The sequence below is a fragment of the Lepisma saccharinum genome, unplaced genomic scaffold (genome assembly GCF_977018435.1).
Source record: "Lepisma saccharinum unplaced genomic scaffold, izLepSacc3.1 HAP1_SCAFFOLD_50, whole genome shotgun sequence".
In the NCBI taxonomy this organism is placed as follows: Eukaryota; Metazoa; Arthropoda; class Insecta; order Zygentoma; family Lepismatidae; genus Lepisma; species Lepisma saccharinum.
The window spans coordinates 2,261,426-2,287,707 of NW_028142905.1; positions in this window are offsets into that span (position 1 = coordinate 2,261,426).

Genomic DNA, 26,282 nt, shown 5'->3' on the forward strand with positions numbered 1-26,282 from the left:
AATATTGTTTTTGTATATAAATAGTATTACATTAGAATACCTAACACAGGATAAAAACCCCAAAAGTTTAATGAAAAAAGTACCACGAATCCTGAAATTAACTATGTTTTGATAAAAGAGGTACCGGATTCGAAACCCTCCAGACATGTTCGAATCCTGGAATTACCAATGTTTGCATAAAGAAAACCAGGATTCGAAACCGACTCAGGTATGGTTGCGAATGTCGCCGGAGACCCTGGATTCGAATCCTACAATTAACTAAGGTTCCCTAAAAACATGTTTGATTCTGCTCAGGTATGGTTGTGAAATGTAAAAGGGTACTTACAACATGTAATAAATCTTGGCCATCCATGTTGCTGCCCAGATGAAAAGGAGATGAACTGGAGGGAAGGATGCCTGCAGAAGGAATTATATCCACTTCCTTATAGCGACACACATCTGCAATTATTTTTTGCAACGTACGTTAGAAGTCTGCATATGAGATCACGACGTTTTTGTGAGGCACAACAGTTCCTTGATAATTTTCACAGAAGTTCCTTGTTTCGTGTCAGCACATGTTCTTCGAACAAGACTTCCTTATAGAGACGGACATCTGGTATCATTTTTTGCAACGCGGCCCAGATGAAAAGGAGATGAACTGGAGGGAAGGATGCCTGCAGAAGAAATTCTATCCACTTCCTTATAGAGACACACATCTGCAATTATTTTTTGCAACGTACGTTAGAAGTCTGCATATGAGATCACGACGTTTTTGTGAGGCACAACAGTTCCTTGTTCCGTGTCAGCACATGTTCTACGAACAAGACTTCCTGATAGAGACGGACATCTGGTATCATTTTTTGCAACGCGGTTTCCTAATTTCTTTATTTGCAATCGTAGACCCCCCTTCCGACCACTCTAACGAAAGGTCTCGACGTGCAGATTACGAATATGTAATCGGATTTGCTCTACGTCAATTAGGGGAGGAGTTAGAGCGATTTGAATATTTCGATTTTTTTTACCTTTTTTTCTGCGAAAATTTAAAATCGCTGTAGCTCGGCTCCTAATTGAGCTAGGAGGGTGATCGATAGCTTGTCGGACTCGGAGTGAAGTCCTCTTTCCTGTGAACCAGGTTTCATTGTTCTAGGACCGGTGGTTTCCTACTTTCTTTATTTGCAATCGTAGACCCACCTTCCGACCACTCTAACGAAAGGTCTCGACGTGCAGATTACGAATATCTAATCAGATTCGCTCTACGTCAATTAGGGGAGGAGCTAGAGCGATTTGAAAATTTCGATTTTTGCAACTCATGAGTCAGGAAGACATCTGCGTTGAATAACAGAATGTGTCACTGCTAAAAACCATCTTGTAAAGACGGTTAATTGATTCCGAGAATTTACATGAGCCTTCGTATCAGTCAGAAAAACATCTGCTGAAGACGTTTGACGATTTCTGAGAATTTTACATGAGTTGTCATATCTGCCAGGAAAACATCTGGTGAAGACGGTTAACTAGCCGCAGTAGAACCGTTAGGAACGGGAATAACTGCTTTGTCATGCTTGCGTATATAAAGAAAGGCGTTCTCTCCACAACACAGTGTTCGTGAAACAGTCATCGTACGATCATGGATGTACAGTTATCCGCTGACGATCTGTTAGCACGTTATCGTGATGGATATTACACAACACATGGACAGTTGCGGGAAGTGTTGACGATCATCGCGCAAAAAATCATCGCGGGAGAAAGTATCTCCCTAGTAGAGGAGTATGACCGTCTACTACAGACCGTGACATCATTCGTACCCGATCTTACCGGAGAAGGATGGAGAGATATTTCCGAAGAGTCGCCAGGCCCGTCATCGACACCTGATCCTGTATCCAGAGTTGCCGAGGAGAAGCAGATAGCCGTCACATCACCAGGAACTTCCAGAAGCACCGCATCCGGATCAGACCCGGAACCTTTACCAGGACCGTCATGGAGACCGGACCCTTTACCCTCAGCAGAACCGTCATCCCAAAGTGCTTCTGTATCAGATAGAAGAGGTAAGAAAAGAAAACGTGATACAGTGTCTCGTGAACAAATAGGGAACATAATATTACATAACATTCAAGAACGTGAATATCCCAAATTCCGTTCCAAAGGGCGTCGTGTGGAATTCAGTTTCTCGCACCCTCCAGAAAATGTCGATCCTCACACATGGATCCGTGAAGGTGTCGAAAATCTTCTCACCTACGTTAAGAAAGACACCAAGGATGAAGACAAGATAGGTTTAACTCTATCTAACATATCTGACCCCGCCGTGAAAGATATTTACATCGGGTGGCATAGGTGTGACCAGTTACAAAGTGATATGGTGTGGAACATCATGTACAAAATATTGCAAAGTGCGAAAACCTTCACTGCTACAGATCGCTTAATTTTGCGAGCTGATCATGTCAACATACCTGTCGGAGGTGGGGGTAAGCGAACATATTGTTTACCTAATTACATGTTAAGCACGCAAAAAAGAAGTGTCGTCGGTGTGCCGAATAGAAAGAAACCACTCTGTTTAGCTGAAGCTTTGATCATAGGAAAAGCCCATGCTGATAATGATCCGTCCTATTCACAGTATCGAAGAAATAGAAATCTTCTTAAACCTGTTTTCGAACTTATGCGCAAAGCAGATGTAGATCTGACTGACAATGCGTGTGCCGGAAGCGGAATTCCTGAACTGAGAAAATTTCAGCAAGTTCTCACAGATCATAAAATCATTGTATACAACAATCTTCGTGATGCTAAAGATGTTCTGTTTGAAGGACAGGTTGAACATGTTTCAAAATTTATATACCTTCTGTATGATAATGCCAGACAACATTATGATGTGATAGTGAACCGTGTTGGAGCATTTGCGGCAAAACAAGAATGCCATGGGTGTAACCAGCTCATATTTGGTAAACCTCATAGTCACATGTGTAAGCAAGTATGTTGTATGTGCCGTGCAACTCCACCGTGTGTACCTGAACCGGGTGTCCGTAGAACATGTCAGACATGTCACCGAAATTTCAGAAATGAACAGTGTTTCACAAATCATGTTTCTACACCATTCCGAAACGGTACTGTCTGTAGCGAAATACAACAGTGTCCCCGATGTTTCAGAATTATTCTCACAAACAATAGATATGAGAAAGTACATAGATGCAACATGAAATATTGTACTGTGTGTAATTGTGTGAAACCTGTAAATCATTTCTGCTACATGCCTATACCGAAACCTAAACAGAACTCAAAATTTCTATTTGTGTTTTACGACTTCGAATGCTACACCGATATTCCTTATTCTGACAAAGAAAAAACTTTTCTTCATGTTCCGAATCTTATCGTGGTGCAGACAGCCTGTCACGCATGTCACAAAAAAGAGGATTTAACAGCTCCATGTTCTGTTTGTGGAACAAGGCAGTTTATATTCTGGGATGACCCTGTAGATACATTCCTGTCCTACCTGGAATTGCAACATAAGTTTTCCAACATAACCATCTGTGCACACAATGCACGAGGTTACGATTGTACATTTCTATTACGGAGAATGTTGGAAAGAGAAATGAAACCTCGTGTTATCTTAGATGGTACCAAAATTGTCTGCATGACATACCAAAATCTCCATTTTGTAGACAGTCTCAACTATGTTCAGTCAAATCTTGCAGGATTTTCAAAACTGTTTGGTTTACCTGTGCAGAAAGGACATTATCCGCATTTGTGGAACACTTACAAGAATAGAAATTACATAGGGCCACCACCTCCTCCTTCTGCATACGGATATGAATATATGAAAACGGTTGAAGATCAACACAGTTTCATGTCCTGGTACAACAATGAATGTGAAAAAAATATACCTTTTAACAACAAAAACGAACTTCTCCAATATTGCATCAAGGATGTGACCCTGTTGAGACAAGGATGTCTAAAGTTGAGGCAGAATTTTCTAGACATATGCAAAATAGACATTTTCAGGGACTGCATCACGATAGCATCTGCCTGTTCATTAATTTACAGACAGAAATTTATGCCGTCTAACACTATTGGAATAATCCCTAAAGGAGGTTACCATCATGCAGATCAGATGTCCAAGTTCGCATTGAAATGGTTAACCTATGTTGAAGAACAGAATCATGTAATACTTCTTCACGGTGGACGTACTCGTGAAAAATATGTCATAGGAGGACGTTACAAAGTGGACGGTTATCACGAGGAGACGCAGACAGTGTACGAGGCGCTTGGATGCTACTGGCATGGTTGTCAACGCTGCATATCAATTAACAGAGATATGTATCCGAAAAACGACGACGAAGAAGAAACAGATCAGGATAGTAACAGTCAGAAATATAACGACATGTTGAACACAGCAGCATTCAGATACGAGACAACATGCCGTAAACTTGAGGCTCTACGTTCTGAAGGATACCGTGTCGTTACAATGTGGGAATGTGATTTTAACAAAACATTGAAAGCCGATCCTGAACTCGATAGACATCTATCGACGCATCCTATCGTCTGCTGCATTCCTTTAAATCCACGAGACGCCTTATATGGAGGAAGAGTTGAAACAGTCAGGACGTATTACAAAATCAAGGAAAATGAGAAATTACAGTACTATGATTTTACAAGTTTGTACCCTTATGTCAACAAATACTGTGCATATCCTGTCGGTCATCCTACCATATTTCTAGGAACTTCTATTCCTTCGGTGAATGAGGTTTTGAACATCGAGGGGCTCATAAAATGTACTATTCTGGCACCAAAAGCCCTTTTACATCCTGTTTTACCTACAAAAATGCACGGAAAACTGATGTTTGTCTTGTGTAACGAATGTGCTATCAGATTAAAATGTGAAGGTACGTGCAGCCATTCCGATGAACAACGCACACTTTCGGGGACTTGGGTCATCGCCGAGGTGCGTAAAGCTTACAGTTTAGGCTACAGAGTACTGTCAGTGTCGGAAGTGTGGAAGTATGAAACATCGATATACGACACTGTCACAAAAACTGGAGGACTTTTTGCTGGTTATGTCAACACCTTCTTGAAAATAAAACAGGAAGCGAGCGGCTGGCCTTCATGGTGTCAGAACGACGAGGATAAAAAGAAGTACATACAGAAATATTTCGATAAGGAGGGTATTCTATTGGAAGAAAACAGTATCGAAGTCAATCCTGGTAAACGTACTCTGGCTAAACTTTGCCTTAATTCTTTATGGGGTAAGTTCTGCCAACGGGACAACCTTTCCCAGACGACCATCATCAAGGAATCGAAAGATTTTCTCGATAAAATGACTGATCCAAATATAATGATCGGAGGAGTCGTATTCATCAATCAGGACACCGTTTTAGTGAACTGGAAATATGTTGAAGAGGCTGTCAGTCTGAACAGGAAAGTAAATGTTCCTATCGGAGCCTTCACAACATGCCATGCTCGTCTGAAACTGTACGAACTTCTCGAAAAGTTGGGTGATAGGATATGTTATTGTGATACAGACTCTGTAATTTACGTAGATAGTCCTGAAATGGAGTATCACCCACAGACAGGTGACGCACTAGGAGAACTCACCGATGAATTGGCAGATTTCGGACCCGATGCAGTTTGTGAACAGTTTGTCTCAACGGGACCGAAAAGTTACAGCATGAAAATAACAAAACCGTTCTCCGAACCGCAGTATATCTGTAAAGTGAAAGGAATCACATTGAATACCTCCACATCGGAATTGGTCAATTTCGATACCATGTGCGATATGATAAACGATGAAAAACCTGAAGTTATGGTCGAAAATATTTTCAGGATCAGAAGAACAAAACAGTTCCAAGTAATCAGTACATATGAAAAAAAGCTGTTTCAGCCTGTACTGTTGAAACGACGTTTCGACGATGAACATTTATCGTATCCCTTCGGATACTGTGCTGACTAAAATATGGCTTTAGTGGTCCACAGTTTGAACCCTTCTTCGGACCGTCAGTGTATAAAATGTGTTTACAATGTGCCAGATCTTCATTTTTCTTCAAATCTCCAGTATAAAACATGTTTCCTAAACTTTCCCATCCTTTCACCATGATGGTCTGCGGAGCATCAGGAAGTGGAAAAACTACTTTTGTGACAAATATGGTCGACTCCATCGTTCATCTCGTCGATGGAACCGTGAAGAAAATCATATGGTGTTACGATCAGGAGAACAGTATTCCGCAAAATCTTCGAGATGTGCAATATCATAAAGGTATCGTCGATTGGCAGTCGTGGAACGGAAAAACCCCTACTCTTATAATCCTGGATGATCTTATGATGGTTGCTCAAGGAGAAAAAGTCGCTGACCTTTTCACAAAAGGCAGTCATCACAAAAACATTTCGGTGGTGTTCATAACACAGAATCTTTTTCATCAAGGGAAAAATTGCAGAGACATATCGCTGAACGTAAAACATTTCGTTATTTTTAAGAATCCGCGAGATATGAACCAATTCACTGTGTTTGCACGACAACTTCATCCTCACCGCATGAAGGAACTCGAAAAAGTATATATAGATGCTACCACTCAACCTTTCAGTTATTTGTATATTGATCTTTCACAGTCAACACCGGATCCTTTACGTTATCAGACAGACATTTTTAACCAGAATTACTCAACTGCATATCTTCCTCAGGAATGTTTAAAACATCGAGATGAGGAGAACGAGGAAGACACGTACCAAATCACGTTCTAACAGGAATTCGACTTCTTTCAAGAAAAATTCCCCTTTTTTGCACGTGTTGAAAAATTCACCGACCAAACTCCGTAAATCGTTGCTGAAAAGTGCTCCGAAGAAGACAATCCGTTTCATCAGCGAATGCTGCCTGAACGTTTTAAAAGGAAACGTGAAGATTAAACCGTCCACAAAACGTCGTCTGGCCCCTTACAAGACGGTCTTACGCAATCTAGTGAAACCGAAAGTGAACATCGAAAAAAGAAGAAAACTTCTTGTGCAGAAAGGAGGATTTCTACCCTTACTTCTAGGGTCTTTGTTATCGGGTCTTCTCGGTACTCTCATTCCTCATTGAAAAATGGCATCTTCTTACAAAAAGATGATCGTCCTTTCACCGGAACAACTAGCACGTATTCGCGGTTCCGACTTGTCTGTAACTCAAAAATTATCCGTTCTGGATAAGAAAATGAATGATATTCTGAAAATGAAAAATATAACAGACGATCAAAAATGGCGGCTTTATAGAAAAGAACTGGACGAGTATTTATGGCTGAGTCGAAAATCCCAAGAACCATTACAAATTCCTATTGTTCAAGATAACGACGGTTCTTCTACTATTTCGCCAGGATCGACGTATTTTCCTCCGAACCTAGCAGAGACGTTACCCCGTAATACACGTCATCAGTTACAAAATATCATCGACGAGTACCAATCTACGGCTCAACATTTGATAGACGAACGTCAGGAAAAAACACTTCCTGATCCGAAGACGTTGAACTTCTCAGCGTCGTCAACGGAAAGCCCTGGACCGTCTCATCGACAGAAACAGAAAAAGAAGAAGAAAGTGGCCGTCCGTGTTTCCAGAAAAACTACACCTTTTCTGAGAACACCTGACGCATACAAGCTGGTTCCTTTGAGAAAAAGCCGTAGACAGAGAGATCAGTCATGGGAGTCCCTAAGTTAAAACACGATAAAATCCTCACCAAAATATATTACGATCCCCGACACCGTGCTTCATTCTCATCTGTAGATCGTTTATGGAACGCGGTACGGGATAAAAATATATCCCGCAATACGGTGAAAAAATGGCTGATGCACCAGGAAACGTACACTCTCCACAAACCTGCGAGAAAAAGGTTCCTCCGGAATCATTACAATGTGTGGAACATAGACATGCTTTGGGAAGCTGATCTCAACGACATGACTTCGATACAAAAACATAACGATGGATACAGATATCTTCTGACAGTGATCGATGTATTTTCAAAATATGCCTTTGCATTACCGCTAAAAAATAAAACAAGCAATTCGGTAACCGAAGCTTTCAAAACTATTTTCGGACGAAGCAGACGAAAACCCGCCACACTACAGACCGACCAAGGAACAGAATTCACGAATTCTACATTCCAGAAGTTCTTAAAAAATGAAAATGTAAATTTTTCGATCGCTTCAAATTATCCTGTGAAAGCAAGTGTAGTGGAACGTTTCAACAGAACATTGAAAGAACGAATGTGGAAATATTTCACATCGAAACAAACAAGACGTTACGTAGACATTTTACCGCAACTTCTCGAAGGTTACAATACAACTATCCACAGTTCCATAGGAATGCCACCTCGAGATGTGAACGAGTCTAACATTTACATCGTGTGGAAACGTCTCAACAAACCTGACAAACATATTTCACAACCGTCTTCAGATCTGAATGTTGGTGATTTCGTACGAATCTCTGTCGTCAAAGGACATTTCGAGAAGGGATACGAACAATCGTGGTCACGAGAACTTTTCAAAATCCACTCCCTTGTTCAGCGATCACCTGTACCTGTATACATATTAGACGATTTAAATGAAGAACCTGTAAAAGGTACATTTTACAAACATGAACTGCAAAAAGTTTATTCGGATCCTGACGAAGAGTATAAAATTGATAAGATTTTGAACAACCGGGGAAAAGGTGAAAATTTGGAATACCTGGTTCGCTGGCTCGGATATCCACCTAGTTTCGATTCGTGGATCAAGGCATCTTCCGTAAAACAGTTATCAGAAAAATAATTTCCAAAACATATTTATATCAAAATATATCGTCACCACGATCCAGTGAATTCTTTGTGTTCGACGAGAATGGACGATAATTTCTATGTTTACCTTCCATCATCTGCATCGGAGAATTATTTTCCTAACAACACGCTGACCCATTTCAACGTAAAACTTGCAAAACGGATCGATCTGTCTCCAGAATTGTGGGAAGTCGGATTAGCAGAACTGCATTATTCAACTCTATACGACAATGTTTTGGAAACAGATTACGGAACGGTGACCTTTCCTGTTCGGACGTATGCAAGTGCTGAGGACCTGATCTCTACCATCGAAGAATCCCTCCCCAACGACCTGGAAATACGGAGAAACGTTCTTAAGCAATTCTGGCATTTTCTGTTGGAAGCGCAATGGGACGCATCGGGATCTTCTGTTTCTACGGATAATACACTCTACGTTAACGAGCAGCCATTTTATTTTCCTGCAGCAACATATACAATAGAGGAGTTCATTCAGTTCCTGAAAACAAACCCTGCTAACGCCGTTGTTCCTACTCATCTCAGATTTTTCTTTAAAGAGGCTGTGAACAAACATCTGTCCGTGATAGGGGTTCCCGATCCTGAATTGGAAGGTGTTTCAACAAATACTGTTACACCCATAGACGAAACTGATGACTACGCTAAATTTCGATATGACGTATTGAAATCTATTTATTCTACGCACGTAGTGTCCAATAACGTCGTGGATAAAAACCCCTACATATTCATTTATTCCGATCTCGTGAAACAGCAATTGGTCGGAGGAGAAATGCTACGTCTTTTACGTCTTGCCCGAAAACAGTATTCGGAAACAGAATCATCTTGCACTGTACCCGTAGCCCATCATACATTTAATCCGATTCATTACGTTTCTCTGGATAAAGGTTCTTTCGAAACAATAGAAATTGCGATGTATGATAGAAAAGGATATTTTCTGCCTTTGAGAAACGGCTCCGTACCTACAATAGCTGTTTTACATTTTCGTAGGAAAGCAAAGTCCTTTTAAAAAACAGTAAGGAATCATTTTGCTCAGTCTATGTCGAAAAGCTGATGAATCACCATGAATTCGCAGACCGAATATTACAGTAATCAGATCCGTGGGGGAATTGGACCCATCTATCGTTCAACTAGAATTCAAAAAGGGAGAGGATTGGGGTCTCTCTTCGCAGGACTCTTTAGAATGGTGAAACCTCTACTCTGGAGTGGTGCAAAAGCGATCGGAAAAGAAGCTTTGAAAACAGGCGCTAACATTGTCACCGACATTGCAACAAGCCAGCAAACTCCGAGAACTATCGTTCGTCAACGTGTACGTGAAGCGGGTCAAAATCTTCAAAGTAAAGCACAACGGAAAATCGACTCTCTGGTAGGTTCCGGTATAAGAACAAAACCTGCAACAAAAATTGCTCAGTCGATGTTAAAACGTTCAGCCACCCGTATTAGAACATCTACAATCCGTAAAAAAAGCGCATCCAAAAAGCGGAGAAAAACATCCACAAAATCTAGAACAACACGCAAAAGGAAAATTAAACAGAAGGCGGCAGGAAAAGATATTTTTGGATAATGATGGAGAATAACACTTGCATGATCTCACAGTTCGATCTTTTCAGCAAAAAACCTATTCAGCAAAATGTCGAAAAAACTTACACGGTCGCCTACAAGCCTATCACTTCCATCGATAATCAGAACATACTTCAATTTGCCGTTCCGCCGGCAGGAACAGATTTTCTAGATCTTTCATCTGCCTATCTCCGTCTGCTAACGCAGATGGTCAATCAAGATGGGTCTCCCATGAGTGCTTCCGAACCTTCCAACGCTCTCACAAAAAACTGCGGGGTCGTAAATTATCCTCTCCATTCACTTTTTTCACAAGTTACAGTGGCTCTCAACGGTATCGCTGTAACAGTTGCCGATAACAATTACGCATATAAATCAATCTTCGAAGCAGAAATCAATTACGGCAGCGATGCTGCGAACACGCATCTCACAAATGCCTTGTGGTACTTGGACACACCTGGACATCAAGATCAAATCACCACCGACAACAAAGGTTTCACCACCAGAAAAGACTTTTTCCAGCACGTTCCGACAACCGGAAATCCTACGGAAGTGTCTGCCGTAGTCGAACTTATGGGAAAACTGCACATAGATTTTTTCCACCAGCCTAAATACCTGATCAACGGTGTTGAAGTACGTATCGATCTAGCCAGGTCACGTGATGCTTTTTACATCTGGGGAGATCAGACTTCACCAACCACCAGATTAAAAATTTTAAAGGCTGTTCTCGAAATAAATCACATCATTCCTACACCTACCACCAGTTTGGCCATAGAGAGAGCACTCTCTTACGCTCCTGCCCATTATCCGTTCACCAGAAGCGTCATCAAAGCTTATTCTTACGTTGCCGGAACGCAGCAGATTTCGATCGATAATGCTTTTCAAGGTCCTTTTCCGAATGTTGTTCTTTTTGCTATGGTATCCACCGCCAGCTTTCTCGGAGACAGTAAGAAAAATCCGTTCGACTTTAGAAGTTTTAACCTATCTTCTTTCCATCTTGTGAAAAATGGAGAACTCGTACCTTACGAACCCTTGCGGGTCACCACAGGAGGAAACGGAGGATTGATAACACGTGCCTATCAAACTCTATTTTCCGGTACAGGCATTCACCACGCCAATTACGGACACCAGATAACAAGGAAGATGTTCGAGAACGGATCCTTTTTCCTGATTTTCGACATAACACCTGACTCTTCAGGAAACGACACGCACACCAGTCTCCAGGAACAAGGTATCATCGGAGCCGAGATGCAATTTTCTCCCCAGCTGTCGGAAAATATAACATGCCTTCTGTATGCTGAATTCGAATGTGCAGTAGATATAACAAAAGACAGAAGTGTTATCCTCCATCAGTGAGACCGAATTGTCTATAAATATGTGTGCTCGTGTTTCTGGCTCGCAGTGTTATCGAGACAGTTCTGACGTAGACATTATACTACCTGTGATGGAAAAACCTACCAAAGTGATAACCCGTACTATTAAGCATAGTAGTGTTTCTTCGAAAGTGACAACTTCAAAACCTGTGAACATACGATCGTTTCCCGAACTACTTGACAGCAGCCCTGGGAGCATAGAAATGACCAAAGACAGAAATATTATTATAAACATATGAAAACATATGTAACGTGAGATGGGAAAACTCATCGAACTGATAACCTGTGATGATATTTATAATAGTGATTCTTTGGAAGTACTGTCTGCCAAACCTGTTGACACGCAACCGTCCCCCCAAATATTAGAAGAATATCATCTTGAGAGTATAGAGGTAACAGAACGCTGTACTCTCATTTTCCGTTTTCGAAAACATAGGCAGCATGAATACGTCGCAGATCAGGGAGATTCTATCTCGAAACTGTTCCACCAAGAACATTTTCTACGGTGTTTACTCGAGAGATCTTTTACCTCGGACGTTTCCTACCCCTGCCTTGATAATCGCAAACACCGACACTTCCAACTTCCAGGGTACACACTGGGTGGCCTTCTATTTTGGCAAAAACAATATTGCTGAATATTTCGATTCATACGGATTTCATCCTTTCTATCCAGAATTCGTAACTTTCCTGAATCGTCATTCCTCGGTCTGGACTTACAACAACATTCCCTTACAGGGGGTGTTGGCCACGACGTGCGGACATTACTGTTGCGTGTATGCTTATTACAAAGCACGCCATGTTACGACCAAGGATTTCATTCAAGCATTTCCGCCCGGTGTCAGTAAAGATGGATATATCCTACACCGTTTTCGTCAGATCTTCAAATGTTTACCCCATTCCAAGTGCCCGAGAGGGGATCAATCGTGTTGCTCCATCCACACGATCCGGTGTCGTGTTATGCAAAAAGCTATATAAATGTGTGCTGCTGTAGCTTTCTCTCAGTGTCGTCGAGACAGCTCTAGTGAAAACATCATGGAGCCTACTAAGGATTCTACAATGGAAAAACACGATAAACTAGTGAAACGCATGACCCATCAGGATGATGCTTCCAAACGTAAAACCCGCAAACGTGTGCAGCCCCTCAAAATCGAAACTGTCCCTATCAAGAACGAACCGATGGACGAGGGGATAGATTTGACTCCTGACTGTGATTTCATGAAACGGCGTAGGGAGATCGGCTTTTCCCCAGATACAATCGAATGTCCTGGACTACACAACGTAGAGGCGTGTTTAGATCTCTATCTTGCTAACACATATTTTCTGAACAAGGAAAAAAACAAGTTCGTGGCAATAGGATTCGAAAAGCAATCCCCTTTCAATTTGGTGTGGGAGTTTTCGCAACAGGGGAGATCACCCGTACGCATCGATTCTAAGCAGATTAGAGAACTGTGGGCTTTGAAATCTGACTTACTGAATTACGTCGAAACAGGTCGTCGATTCAATTACTTGGTTACAGGAAATATCACCGTCAGTGCTGTAAATTTTTTCGGGAAACGTTGTATCTCGATGTATCAGCATCATTCATCCGATGCTTTTATTTTCACAGCCTCTGAACTACACTTATTTTTGTGTAACCTTTTTTGGCCTCTGCAGAAATTAAAGAACGAACGTTATCATAAATTGCAACCCGAAATGGAGGCTTTTGTATATTGCATCAAGAAAAATATGGTTTCAGAAAAAAAAGAAGTGCCCAATTTAGTGAACTATTTTTATATTCTTTGGTACAACGAACTGATGATTGAAATATATCTTGAGAACAATCTTGGGCAGACATTGACATTGTAAATAAGTTCTGTTACTTTCATGTACCTGATGTTGTAAATAGCCATTGTAAATGAATCATTGTTCTTTTATGTATTGTACATCAACCGCTGTTATTTTATGTATTGTAATATAACCCTTCAGGTATTGTAAACCTTTCATATTCAATTGTAAATACAACATTTGTGTTATGCTATGTATTTAAACCCATATTACCGATTGTAAATAAAACATTTGTATATTTTAAAAAACTCTTTTATTTCTTGTACTTATTACAATAGAAACTGTACATCTTCCAGACATTTTCAACTGCACAGGTTTTTTTTACATTTTCACATTTGCTATGTTCTTTGCATCTTCCTGAAGTGTTTTTCACACTATTCAATTTTGGACATTCAAGTTCTTCGATGTTACGTACGGATATTTTATTTTTACCTTTTTTTCCAAGTAATTTTTCAAACCATTTCACTTTCTCCGTACCTTTAACGTACACTATTTGATTCACAAGCACAACATATAACAGATCTCCTAATTTCTCATACGGCAGCCATCCATCTCCCCAGTTGAGACCGTGTTTGTTGGCACGGAGCCAGTAATTCACTCGGCGATACTTTTCACTCAAACAGTGTAAACCATATGGAGATTTCAATAAACAGTCAAACGCATTGTCAAAAGGAAATTTTAAAATTCCGACTTCTTTCCACACAAATTCTCCTCCTACTCCTCGAAGACCTTGAACGTCCAAAAAACAGACATTCATTTTGTTCATCAGGTGAAAACTGTCAACGTATCTTCAATGCTACCCCGGCATACGGCGCACTTGTTCAATTGGGAAGCACAGGATCCGCAGGAAACAAAATGTCGACACGGGAGAATTACAACACTGCTAGGATTCTCAAAACATATTTTGCACACAGAATCCACACTAGGTTTATCGGACGTTTTCTCAAGAGTCTCTATACTGTCGCAATACTTGCAGCTCTTGGAGTTACGATGTAACGCCGCAACACTCTGTATAAAAGGACACTGGGGTACCAACATGTAATGTCCTAGAATCGGACAATCTTTGGATGTCCAATCGCAAAGTCCGTACGAACAATGAAAACATAATACTCTGTCGCTAAAGCCTGAATAGTAAAATCCTGCAGTCATTAATTCTTCCGGAGTCTGACGTAATCCTATAGGCCACTTTCTGTATGTTCTGTATCTCGAATTCACTGATAAGTAATTGATAACATACGGCTCGGCGTGAGTCCTGCAGACGTGATAAGTAAACACTCTCATACGTCATAAAAGGTGAAGTAATCGGATACTGTAGGTGACGGCGTCCCAGGTATCGGCGATAAAGGAACTGCCAGAGGATCGTCGGGGAACAGACGTCTGCGGACACCGAAACCTTCTGCAGGAACCACAGGGAAACAGGGATGTCCTTCTAATTTACGTAACAAAGGACGATCACAGCCAGAACACCACAAGGAATTTCTGTTCGCCAACAAAGACAGCCACTCTTTCACTCTCTCCTTCAAAGCTTCACCGATCTTATCCTCTTCCTTCCTGCGACGTAGTTCGCACATACACCCGTGACTTGGAAATCCTGTTCTCTCGTCCGCTCTTCTTTTCCTCTCTTCTATCTCCTTCAACGTCTCGCAGTGATGATGGACTCCTTTTCCTAATCCGTTGAACAGGTAACATCCACACCAGGGAGATTCAGGTATCGCTACATACATAAACGGGAAATAACTCAGCACCCGATGCAGGGCCGTTCGATCGTTGTCCAGGTCGCCGCAAGATCGAACAAGTTCCCAGAACTCCTCGTAGCTAACCTCGTAGAAATTCACGCCATTATCAGACAGTCTTGTACCGCACACATCCATCCTCGCATGACGCTATTATCATGTATCACTTCTATTTATACCTTCTTTTTTTTCTACGTCACGATTTCCGTTAAACACACTTCAAATAGTCCTCTAGAAGACCGAACCTAAAACATGTTCGAACATGTTCCTTTCAGACAGAAAATAACCACACCCGATTCCAAGAATTTCCAAGAATGGCTCATCAACCTAAAACATGTTCGAACATGTTCCTTTCAGACAGAAAATAGACACGCCCAATTCCTGGAATTCCCTAGAATGACTCATCAACGCCATCTCTCCTCAAACACCGTATACACGTATCCAATTCCGAGAATTTCAGACTCATCAACGCCATCTGTTTTCAAACACCGGAAACACGTACTCCAATTTATATATGACGTCACATGCCAAAATAACATAACAAAAACTTTTCCTCCTCCCAACCCAGACTTTCTGACTCATCAACGCCATCTGTTTTCAGACACCGGAAAGTACCGACCAACCGTCACTGGAAAAACCTGTGACTCATCAACGCCATCTGTTTTCACACAGCGGAAACACGTACTCCAATTTATATATGATGTCACATACCAAAATAACATAACAAAAACTTTTCCTCCTCCCAACCCAGACTTTCTGACTCATCAACGCCATCTGTTTTCAGACACCGAGAACTACCGCCCAACCGTCACTGGAAAAACCCGTGACTCATCAACGCCATCTGTTTTCAGACCCCGAAAACACGTACTCCAATTCCGAGAAAACCATCCGTCACCGCGTCGCCTACTTTTCCTCCTCCCCACCCCAGACTTTCTGACTCATCAACGCCATCTGTTTTCAGACACCGGGAACTACCGCCCAACCGTCACTGGAAAAACCCGTGACTCATCAACGCCATCTGTTTTCAGACCCCGAAAACACGTACTCCAATTCCGAGAAAACCAACCGTCACCGCGTACTTTTCCTCCTCCCCACCCCAGACTTTCTGACTCATCAACGCCATCTGTTTTCAGACGCCGGAAACTCCCGCGGGAAAAACCCGAATTCCTTCAACCAATCAAAACGCTCCTTACAAAATAAGCCCCGCCCATTTATGACGTCACGACCAATCAAAATCATTCTTACAAAATAAGCCCCGCCCCTTTTATGACGTCATAAAAAAAAAACAAAAAAAAAACTGCTGCGTCATCAATTGATCTTTGATCTTTTCCAATCAATTGATTTATCGACTTCAAAAGGGGTGCATTACTACTGTCACTAACACTAAAACAAAGCTCATTGTCGCGATTAGCCAAAAGTGGCGGAGTAGAAATCTAAATTATATTTTCATAGAATCCTACTAAAAGTTAATTCGTATTTTATGAATGACGCATGTTTCATATTTCCTTTATTGTCAACATCGCACCCCTTCATTCCCCACGCCTCATACCCCCTAGACGATTAATCCTGGTGCAGCCGGTAACGACCGACCAGTTGGAGGATCTGATTTATTCTCTCCAATCAGCTCGCGAACGGATTGACTGATTCGGTCAGAAACGACAAGGTGGAGGGTTCTGTTTCTTCGAATCCATTCGCGAACGAATTCACTGATCCGGTTCAGAAAAGACCGACAAGCTGGATGTTCTGTTTCCTCGAATCCGTTCGCGAACGAATTCACTGGTTCGATTCAGAAAAGACCGACAGCTGGATGTTCTGTTTCCTCGATTCCGTTCGCGAACGAATTCACTGATCCGGTTCAGAAAAGACCGACAAGCTGGATGTTCTGTTTCCTCGAATCCGTTCGCGAACGAATTCACTGATCCGGTTCAGAAAAGACCGACAAGCTGGATGATCTGTTTCCTCGAATCCGTTCGCGAACGAATTCACTGAACCGGATCAGCTTGGCTGGGCCCGGTCAGAAACGAGCGGCCGACTAAAACATATGTTTGCTTTTCTGGAATGCAGGAGGCCTGCCTACAAGAACCAATCAGATCAGAGAAGAATCTTTCGGAAAAGTCAATAGCCTTTGATGTGGATGTTCAAGAGGGTTGTCTTGTGCTTGTCACCCACCACCCGCAGCAGCTAAAACCATCCTCACGGGAATGTAACTGGACTTGACTTTGCAAAATGAAAAGGGAGGAAGGGGAACTTGCTTTGTTTGCAGAACCAGCCACCGTCTTTCGGTGCAATGCAATCTGTGTGTATGGGAATTGTTCAGTAGTAGTATTGGTGATAGAACCAGGACCACTTACAAGTGTAGAAAAGAAGAGGCTATTTGATTGAACAGCCCGATTTGCCTATACTTAAAACAAAGCCAAGAGGGGCTTATACCCCTATTCTTCTAGTGTGATATGCTCTGAATTTTTAAGAATTTTGAATTCTAGTGTAGAAAAGATGAGCCTTAATAATCTGATTTGCCTATACTTAAAACTATGCCAAGTTCCCATATCATCTTATTGTTTATAGTATGTTTTTCTGTCAAAATCCCAGGAATCTTGAATTCAAGTGTAGCCCCCTTCAGATTGATTCTGATATGTATATATTTATGAGACCCAGTGGAGTATGGTGCATAGTCCCATGGTTTTTATTGTCTTGTAATCAGGAGGCCTCTGGGTTTGAGTCCTGATAAAATGTGAGCCCTTATGGCAAAATGTTAATATTGTTGCCTTGTAAACAAGAGGCTCGGGTTTGAGTCCTGATAAAATGTGTAAGATTGAAATACATGTGGCAAAATAATATCTCCACACATGACATTTTGAGAATAATTATTGCTAGTTGATATACAACTGATAGCTCCCAGATCTGAAACCTGGTAAAAAGTGTTGTACAACAGCATAAAAAAGCAAAATTATTTTATATTGGGGATCACCCAAGCCTAGTTAATAGCTGTTGTCTGGGTATAAAAGTATCAGCTCAGCCATTAACTGCTGTTATACTTGTATTTGGCATATTGTCCATAGTTCTGTTTTTTTGGACCAGGAAATTTTATATAAATAAACAACAAAAATGCCAAATCAAAAATATTGCAATCAATGCAAAAAAAAATATATGTAGTTCTAATTGGGCTAGATATTGCCATATTTGTGACCGTAAGAAATGCAGAAAAACCACAAAAATGTGTCCAAGATGCCATAAAATATTAAGCAAGGCATATTACAAATGGCATAAGTGTAATTCTTATGTACAGTCATCAACATTGCCCCCACAACCATCTACATATGGTCTGAAAAGGAGGCATGAAGCACCTCTTAAAGCTGGACCGGCAAAGCAGCCACGCTGTGAACCCATCCATAGCAGTTTTAATGGCCAATTAAGGGATTACCGGTTTGTATCAGAGCCAAGATGTGGCATTAAGAATTTTTTGAACAGTGTAAATCCTGATGTGCAGGCAATTCTAAATGCACGAAATGGCTCTTATAAGCTGTCCCTCAAATTGTTTGCACAATATAAGAAGCCAAATGGCACAAAATTTACACAGACCCACATAACAGAAACTGTACCGGTATATTCAAATGCAAATTTAGACAAAATAATTAGCAGTTTGATAGATCAATTGAATATTAAACACTCTGAATTTGCAGCAAAAGAGTCTGGATGGAGCCTATGCGGATCTCCACACAAGTTATATATTAATATTTCTGAATTCAGCCCATTACAAGGTTCTACATATTTGCCATTACCTGCCAATATTAAAAACAAAACAGCAGTGGTTAATATAAAAAATAATGATGAGAAATGCTTTTTGTGGTGTATTTTAGCTGCTTTGTATACAGTTTCAAGGCATCCTGAGAGAATAACTTATTATAAACAATATGAACACAATTTCGATGAAGCAATGGAGGGTTTAGAATATCCAATGTCTGTTCGGAATATTGATAAATTTGAAAAAAAGGCCAGGCACATCAATGGCAACAATTATCTATTAATGTATTTACTTGTTCTACTGGCCGTGACAATTGCTTGATAGATCCTCTCAGAATCAGTACACTTGATGATGAATCTGCTATTCCGATTGATCTGCTCTTAATTGAAAAGGATGGCACATATCATTACACTCTGATACACAGTCTTGAAGCTTTAGTGAGAACACAACTAGACAAATTTAATAGAATATTTAAGTTGTGCAGAAGATGTTTAACTGTTTTTGATGGTAGAAAAATGGTGAATGGGGTTCGGGAAGAAAATGCAGAAATTGCTAAAAACAAGTAAATTGAGCATCTGAAATACTGTGGCAACCATAAACCTGTTCATATGGTGATGCCAATGCCAAGTGAAAATGCAAAATTCCAAAAGTTTCAAGCCTTGTTGGAACACCCAGCATATATAGTGTGTGATTTTGAATCAAATCTCAAACCTCTTGCTTTCTGTAGCCCAGACCCTGAGGAATCTTCAATTACACCATACCAGCTACATGAACCTTCCAGATTTTATTATGTGATTGTACAGGATGGTGTGGTTAGTAAAGAATATTTATACATGGGAGCAGATGCCATCAAAGAATTTGCACATAGAATAGAAAATGAGTGCGATGACATAGCATCTAATATCTTATTAAAATCAAAACCCATGTTGCTTTTAACAGAGAAACAGATTGAAGATTTCAACAATGCAGAAAAATGCCCGGTATGTGATTCTGAATTTTCAGATGCAAATATCAAGGTGAAACACCATTCTCATACAGATGGTAAATTCTTAATGGCTCTGTGTAATAACGGTAATATTAAGATCAAGAGACCAAAATTTGTCCCCATATTTTGCCATGGAGCATCCAATTATGATTTTCATCATTTGATCAGGTACGAGGGGTTTGACAAGCAGAATTTAAATATTGTAGCAGAAAATGATGAGAAATATATAGCTATTAGCAAGAAAATTGAAATTAATGGTGTTTCTATTCACTTAGATTTCTTGATTCATACAGAATTTTATCGGCTAGCCTGGCTACACTGGCCACTCAATTATCTGATGATCAATTCGAAATCACATGTGCTTTGTTTCCAAATCAGGACCTGAAATTAATTAGGCGGAAGGGTGTATATCCATATGATTATGTTACAGATTTTTCTAAATTTGATGAGTGTTCTCTGCCACCTCAACAAGAGTTTTACAGCAAAATCAGAGGATCTGGAATCACTGATGATGATTATCACCATGCCCAATTGATGTGGAACAATTTAAAATGTCAGACATTTGGTGATTATCACATGGCATATTTGAAACTTGATGTGACCCTCTTAGCTGATATATTGCAGGCATTCAGAAAATCTTCCATGCAAAATTATAAGCTGGATCCAGTGTATTTTTTCAGTGCTCCGGGCCTAGCATGGGCTGCAATGTTTTTAAACACTAAAATGCAATTGGATCTGATCCAGGATCATGATATGTATCTGTTTATGGAACAATGTATAAGAGGAGGCATGGTGCAATGTTCTCAGAGATATGCCAGAGCAAATAACAAATATATTCCCGATTATGATCCAGCACTGCCATCAAATTATATACTGTATGTAGATGCAAACAGCCTCTATGGTTATGCCATGATGGATAAACTGCCATATGCAGGGCTTGAGTGGGTTGAAGATTTCAACATTGATGACCTTAAGGATTTTGATGACAGTAACTATGGCCTGTTCTTAGAGGTTGATCTGACAATTCCTGATGATTTACACAACACATTTTCTGATCTGCCCCCAATTTCTGAGGTTCAGTGTTCACCTGGCTCTAAACAGAAGAAATTGATGATGACTCTGGAGCCAAAACAGGGCTATGTCATATATTTGCAAAAACCTCCAGTTCCTGATGAATCATGGTGTTCAAGTGACCAAAGTTGGAAAAGTTTTGAGGTTCAGGCACTCAACATGGTTGAAACCATATATTGATACAAACACAGAGCTTCGAACATCTGCAATCAGCCAATTTGATAAGACCTTGTTTAAATTGATGGTCAATTCAGTGTATGGCAAAACAATTGAAAATGTCAGAAAACATATTGATGTTAAAATAATTACTGACCCCAGCCGGAGCAAAAAATTGATTGCAAAGCCCAACTTCAATTACAGAAGAATTTATGATGAGAATATGGCACTTTTCAACATGAAAAAAACAAATATTAAGTTTGATAAGCCTATTTATGTAGGGGCTGTGATATTGGAATTGGCCAAATTACACATGTTAAAATTGTATTATGATGTGTTGAAACCTTTTTATGGTGATTGTGTAAAACTGATGTACATGGACACAGATAGTTTTGTTCTTGATATTCAAACAGAAGATGTTTATAAAGATATAACACAGCCTGAATTGTTTAAATATTTTGATACCAGTGAACATACAAGGATTCAACCCCACAACAAAAAGGTGCCTGGCAAGTTAAAAGATGAGACACTTGGTGATGTTATTGTGGCATTTGCTGGGTTAAGAGCCAAGATGTACAGTTTTGAAACATGTAGTGGTGTTGTTGCCAAAAAGGCCAAGGGCATTGGCAGAGTAACTGTGGAAAAAGAGCTTGAATTTGAAGATTATAAAAATTGCCTCAAGACCCAGAATTTAATAAGAACATCAGAATCCAGAATTCAGAGTGTGGATCACTTATTGACTAGCAATATTGTAAGAAAAGTGGCTCTGGACCCACATGATGATAAGAGATGCATTTTATCATGTGGCACACATACTTTACCATGGGGTCATTGTGATTTGAAAAGTGGGAATCAATGCCCAAATACAGAGCATGATTTGAAATAAATAAACATGCATATGAACTTATTTGGGTTCAAGAAACAAGGTATTATGAACCTGCCAACACCCCAAGCCTCTCCTGATATAATATCTAAACTGAGTGCTTTGTTAATTATTCATCTGAACAGCATACTTACAGATATTGATGATGAAACAGGTAAAATATTGTACATATTTAACAATAATTTAAATCATTACCAATTACCTGTAGGTGGTCAATTGCAATTTATTACAACCCCTGAGGATGATGTCAAGATTTCAGTGGGGAGAAATATTTATAGAATTAAGCACTCAAACATGATTTCTGGCACTGTATATACTGTTTCTGCTGGTGACTGCTTATATATTGAGGTCCCTGGATCATATGACAAGCTTATACCTTTTTTTATAGAATTAAGAATCAGATATTCAATAATAAATAACCGCTAAAACAAAAATGCCTAATGATATATTTGGCCATACAAGACATGAAGATCACAGTGATGAGATTCTTATGCTTGATGTCAGAGTCAAGAAATTAAGAAGTGATTTACAAGCTTTACAAACCACACTCAATGCCAGTCTTCAATTAGAAATTACAAATTTACAATCACAATGCATGGACCCTCTTCTTAAAATTGATTCTGAACTCAAAGTGCTGCTTCAGAAATATACTGACCTGGCTACATGGGATAATTTTCAAAGTTTAGAAGAAGCTGTTGCAGCTCTTCAAGCCAAATTTAAGACCCAGGCCACCAACTCTGAGCAATTGAAACAACAATTGGAAGAGCAAATAAATAATGTCCAGGCACAGCTCCAAACAATTGTCAAAAGTATAAAATCACAAGAAGATTTTGATCTAGTGATTTCCACTCTAAAGGAACAGATTCACTCACTCCAAATACCTAATCTGGACCCTCTGAACAATGCCATAGCCGAGGTTAAAGAAAAAATTGAGACACTTGAAAATTTTATGAACAATTTGCCATCTTCTGATGCTTTGAGTGCAATAACTCGGAGTGTTGCCAACATCAAGCTGCAACTTGAAACATATGAAGATTTTGGAAAAATTCAAAGTTCCATAACCCATCTTGAAGGTACAATAGCAGCAGTGCAAAATGATTTGGCAAATGTACTAGAATCCCGCCTGCCCGGTATTGTAGATACCCTTGTTAGTGTCCAGCACCAAATCACAAAGCTTGAAAACCTCAACACTGAATCTGAGCTATCTCATTTTCATCACTTGATTGATGATATCCAAACAAAACTTGAAATTTTCCAACAATCCACACCCTCTCAGGCAGATATAGCCCTGCTCCAAAATGCTATGCAAAATGTGGCTGATGCATCTGAATTAAACAATGTGAAATTGGCACTTGAATTTTTGCAAAATACAGTATCAAATCTGCCTACATCACAGGAACTTAAAAATATAAAGAGGGCAGTGAATCGCATATTGAAATCAGAAGATATCAAGAATATCCAAGCAGAGATCAAACAACTTACTCAGACAGTGGCCACTCTACCAACTAATCAAATCAACATATTAATGAACTGCATGCCCTGTTTGAGGATATCAGAAGACAGGTCCATGATCTTACTGCTCAAAATTCAAAATTGGCAGTTGTTGAAAATTTGCAACAAATTGTAGCTAATATCAAGCAACAGCTAGGAACCATGGAATCCCATCAAGCAAATGCTCTGTCTGTTTTTGCCACCCAGCTTCAAGAGATTGTGCAACAATACAAGAAACTTGTTGTGGACATAAAAATCAAGCCAGGCCATGATGATGTTGTTAGAACCATCAATGAGCACCTTGAATCTGTAACAAGCAGATTGCTTACAGCAGAAAAGGAAATAACAGGCATAATTGAAAATCCTAAACATACAGTAATTCTTGAATTGTACAGCATCCCCAACAAAGAATATGATTCACCATTTACACCAGGTGGCAAAATATATATGCTGTCCCCTGCACAATTTTATTACCAATTTTTTGTTGGGGGCACACTTAGACCAATCAAGATCAAATATTGGCTTCAACCACAGGCACACCACTACCCCACCTTATCAATAACAAATGCTGATAACAAAGTAAAAATCACCAGTGTAGAGTTAGAGGATTTTACAGATCCCAATACATTAGAAACAGCCTATGCTGAAGATGATGGCTCTCTGGAATTTAAAATACAAATAGGGGACAAATTATATTTAGAAAATCCTGTAGTATCAGCTGCTGAACACCCTATAGTTGCAATATTCTTGTTTTCATATTATGTCTAGACAAATTATTGTTGATGAATTACACAGACAAGCCAGACATAATTTTAAGAGACTCCCAGTAGTTACAAAAGGCATAGATGATTTATGGTAGAGCGACTTGATTGAAATGTCAAGTGGACAGTTGAAAAACTTAGACAAAATCAACAAGGGCTACAAGTATCTACTCACTGTAATAGATACATTTTCAAAATTTGCCTGGGCTGTGCCACTCAAATCCAAGACTGGAAAATGTGTTACAGAAGCCATCAGGACAATCATCAATCAGAGTGGAAGATCACCCTGCTATTTGCAAACAGATAATGGCAAATAATTTTATAATTCAGTGTTTCAACAATTTATTAAAAGCCAGGCAATACAACATTACTCGAGTTACAGTGATCTCAAAGCCTCAATTGTAGAGAGATTCAACAGAACCCTAAAAAATCATATGTATAAACAATTTACACTTCAAAGTAATTATAAATGGATTAATATTCATCCAGAACTTCTACATAAATATAACAACTCGGTCCATTCCACAATCAACATGAAACCCTGTGAAGTAACTCCATCTGATGAGCAAAAATTGATCAGGACTGTTTATTATCCTAAATATCGGCCAACAACAAGAAAGGCCAAATACAAGGTGGGTGATCAAGTAAGAATCAGCAAATATAATCACTTATTCAAAAGAGGCTTTACAAGAAACTGGAGCTCTGAATTATTTACAGTGGTTCAAATTAAACCTGGGACCCTTAACACATATATAATAAAAGACCACCGAGGAGAAATTCTCAAAGCCCGATTCTATGAAGAAGAGCTCAGCAAAACTAAACAGCCTGACACATATCTCATAGAAAAAATCATCCGCAGAAAAGGCAACAAGTTATTTGTCAAATGGCTAGGACTCCCAGAACACAGCTGGATCGATGCAAACAAAATAATAATATGAGCACCTGGGATGTTATAAAGAGGCTGCCAGAACCTGAACAGCAGATTAAGAGAAATGGCAACTTGCTGCCTGATAATATTAGGTGTCTTATTGTTGGGCCATCAGCTTGTGGTAAAACTACACTAATGGTTGATAATTTTTTATTGGCACCCAACTGGTTAGACTGGAAAAACAGGCACTTGTATGTCTTCTCTAAGAGCTTGGAACAATTAAAATATCAGCAGCTGATGAAGCTATATGATGGATTGGATATAGCCACTTTTGAAGCAGATGTTAAGCCACTTCATGAATGTCTCGATAATTATGTTGTTTTGTTTGATGACATTATACTCGATAATCAAAACAAGGTTAGATATTTCTTTACACAGGGCCGGCACAAAAACATTGATTGCTTCTACCTGGCACAGACTTTTTCAAAAATACCGAAGCAACTGATCCGAGACAACAGCAATTTTAACGTGTGTTCCATCCGGGAACTTTTCTAACGGTAAAAGCGGCCCCAGCGCCCACCCAGCGTCGAATAACATGGGTAACTGGGCGAAACCCTGGGGGGTAAAGGCGGTGGGGGCGTGATGCTGATCACATCGCCCCCACTCACGACCGGATCAAGAAAGTGTGGGGCGTTACCCCCACACCCCCTATACGCCTTCATGGCGTGGTGCTATGCACAGGGGAACACTTTTACTTTTTTGTTTCATCAAGACCATACCAACCTCAAACACATACATGATGAATATGTAGGTGGGGACTTGAGCTACAATGATTTTTCTAAGTTTTGCAGCAGGTGCTGGAACCAGGACAGTTATGGGTTTGTCACAATTGATATGACAAGAACACCCAATATTGGCAAATATAGAAATAAAATCAACAATTTTCTAGACATTGAAACATATATAAATAAACATGAAAAGGCCAATTATTGATGATCTTAAATTAAGAGATTATCTTGTAAAAAGATTTAGGGGATGGAAATCAGAGAACCGAGGAATTTATGAAAAAAACAAACAAACAGAACAGCCTGTAA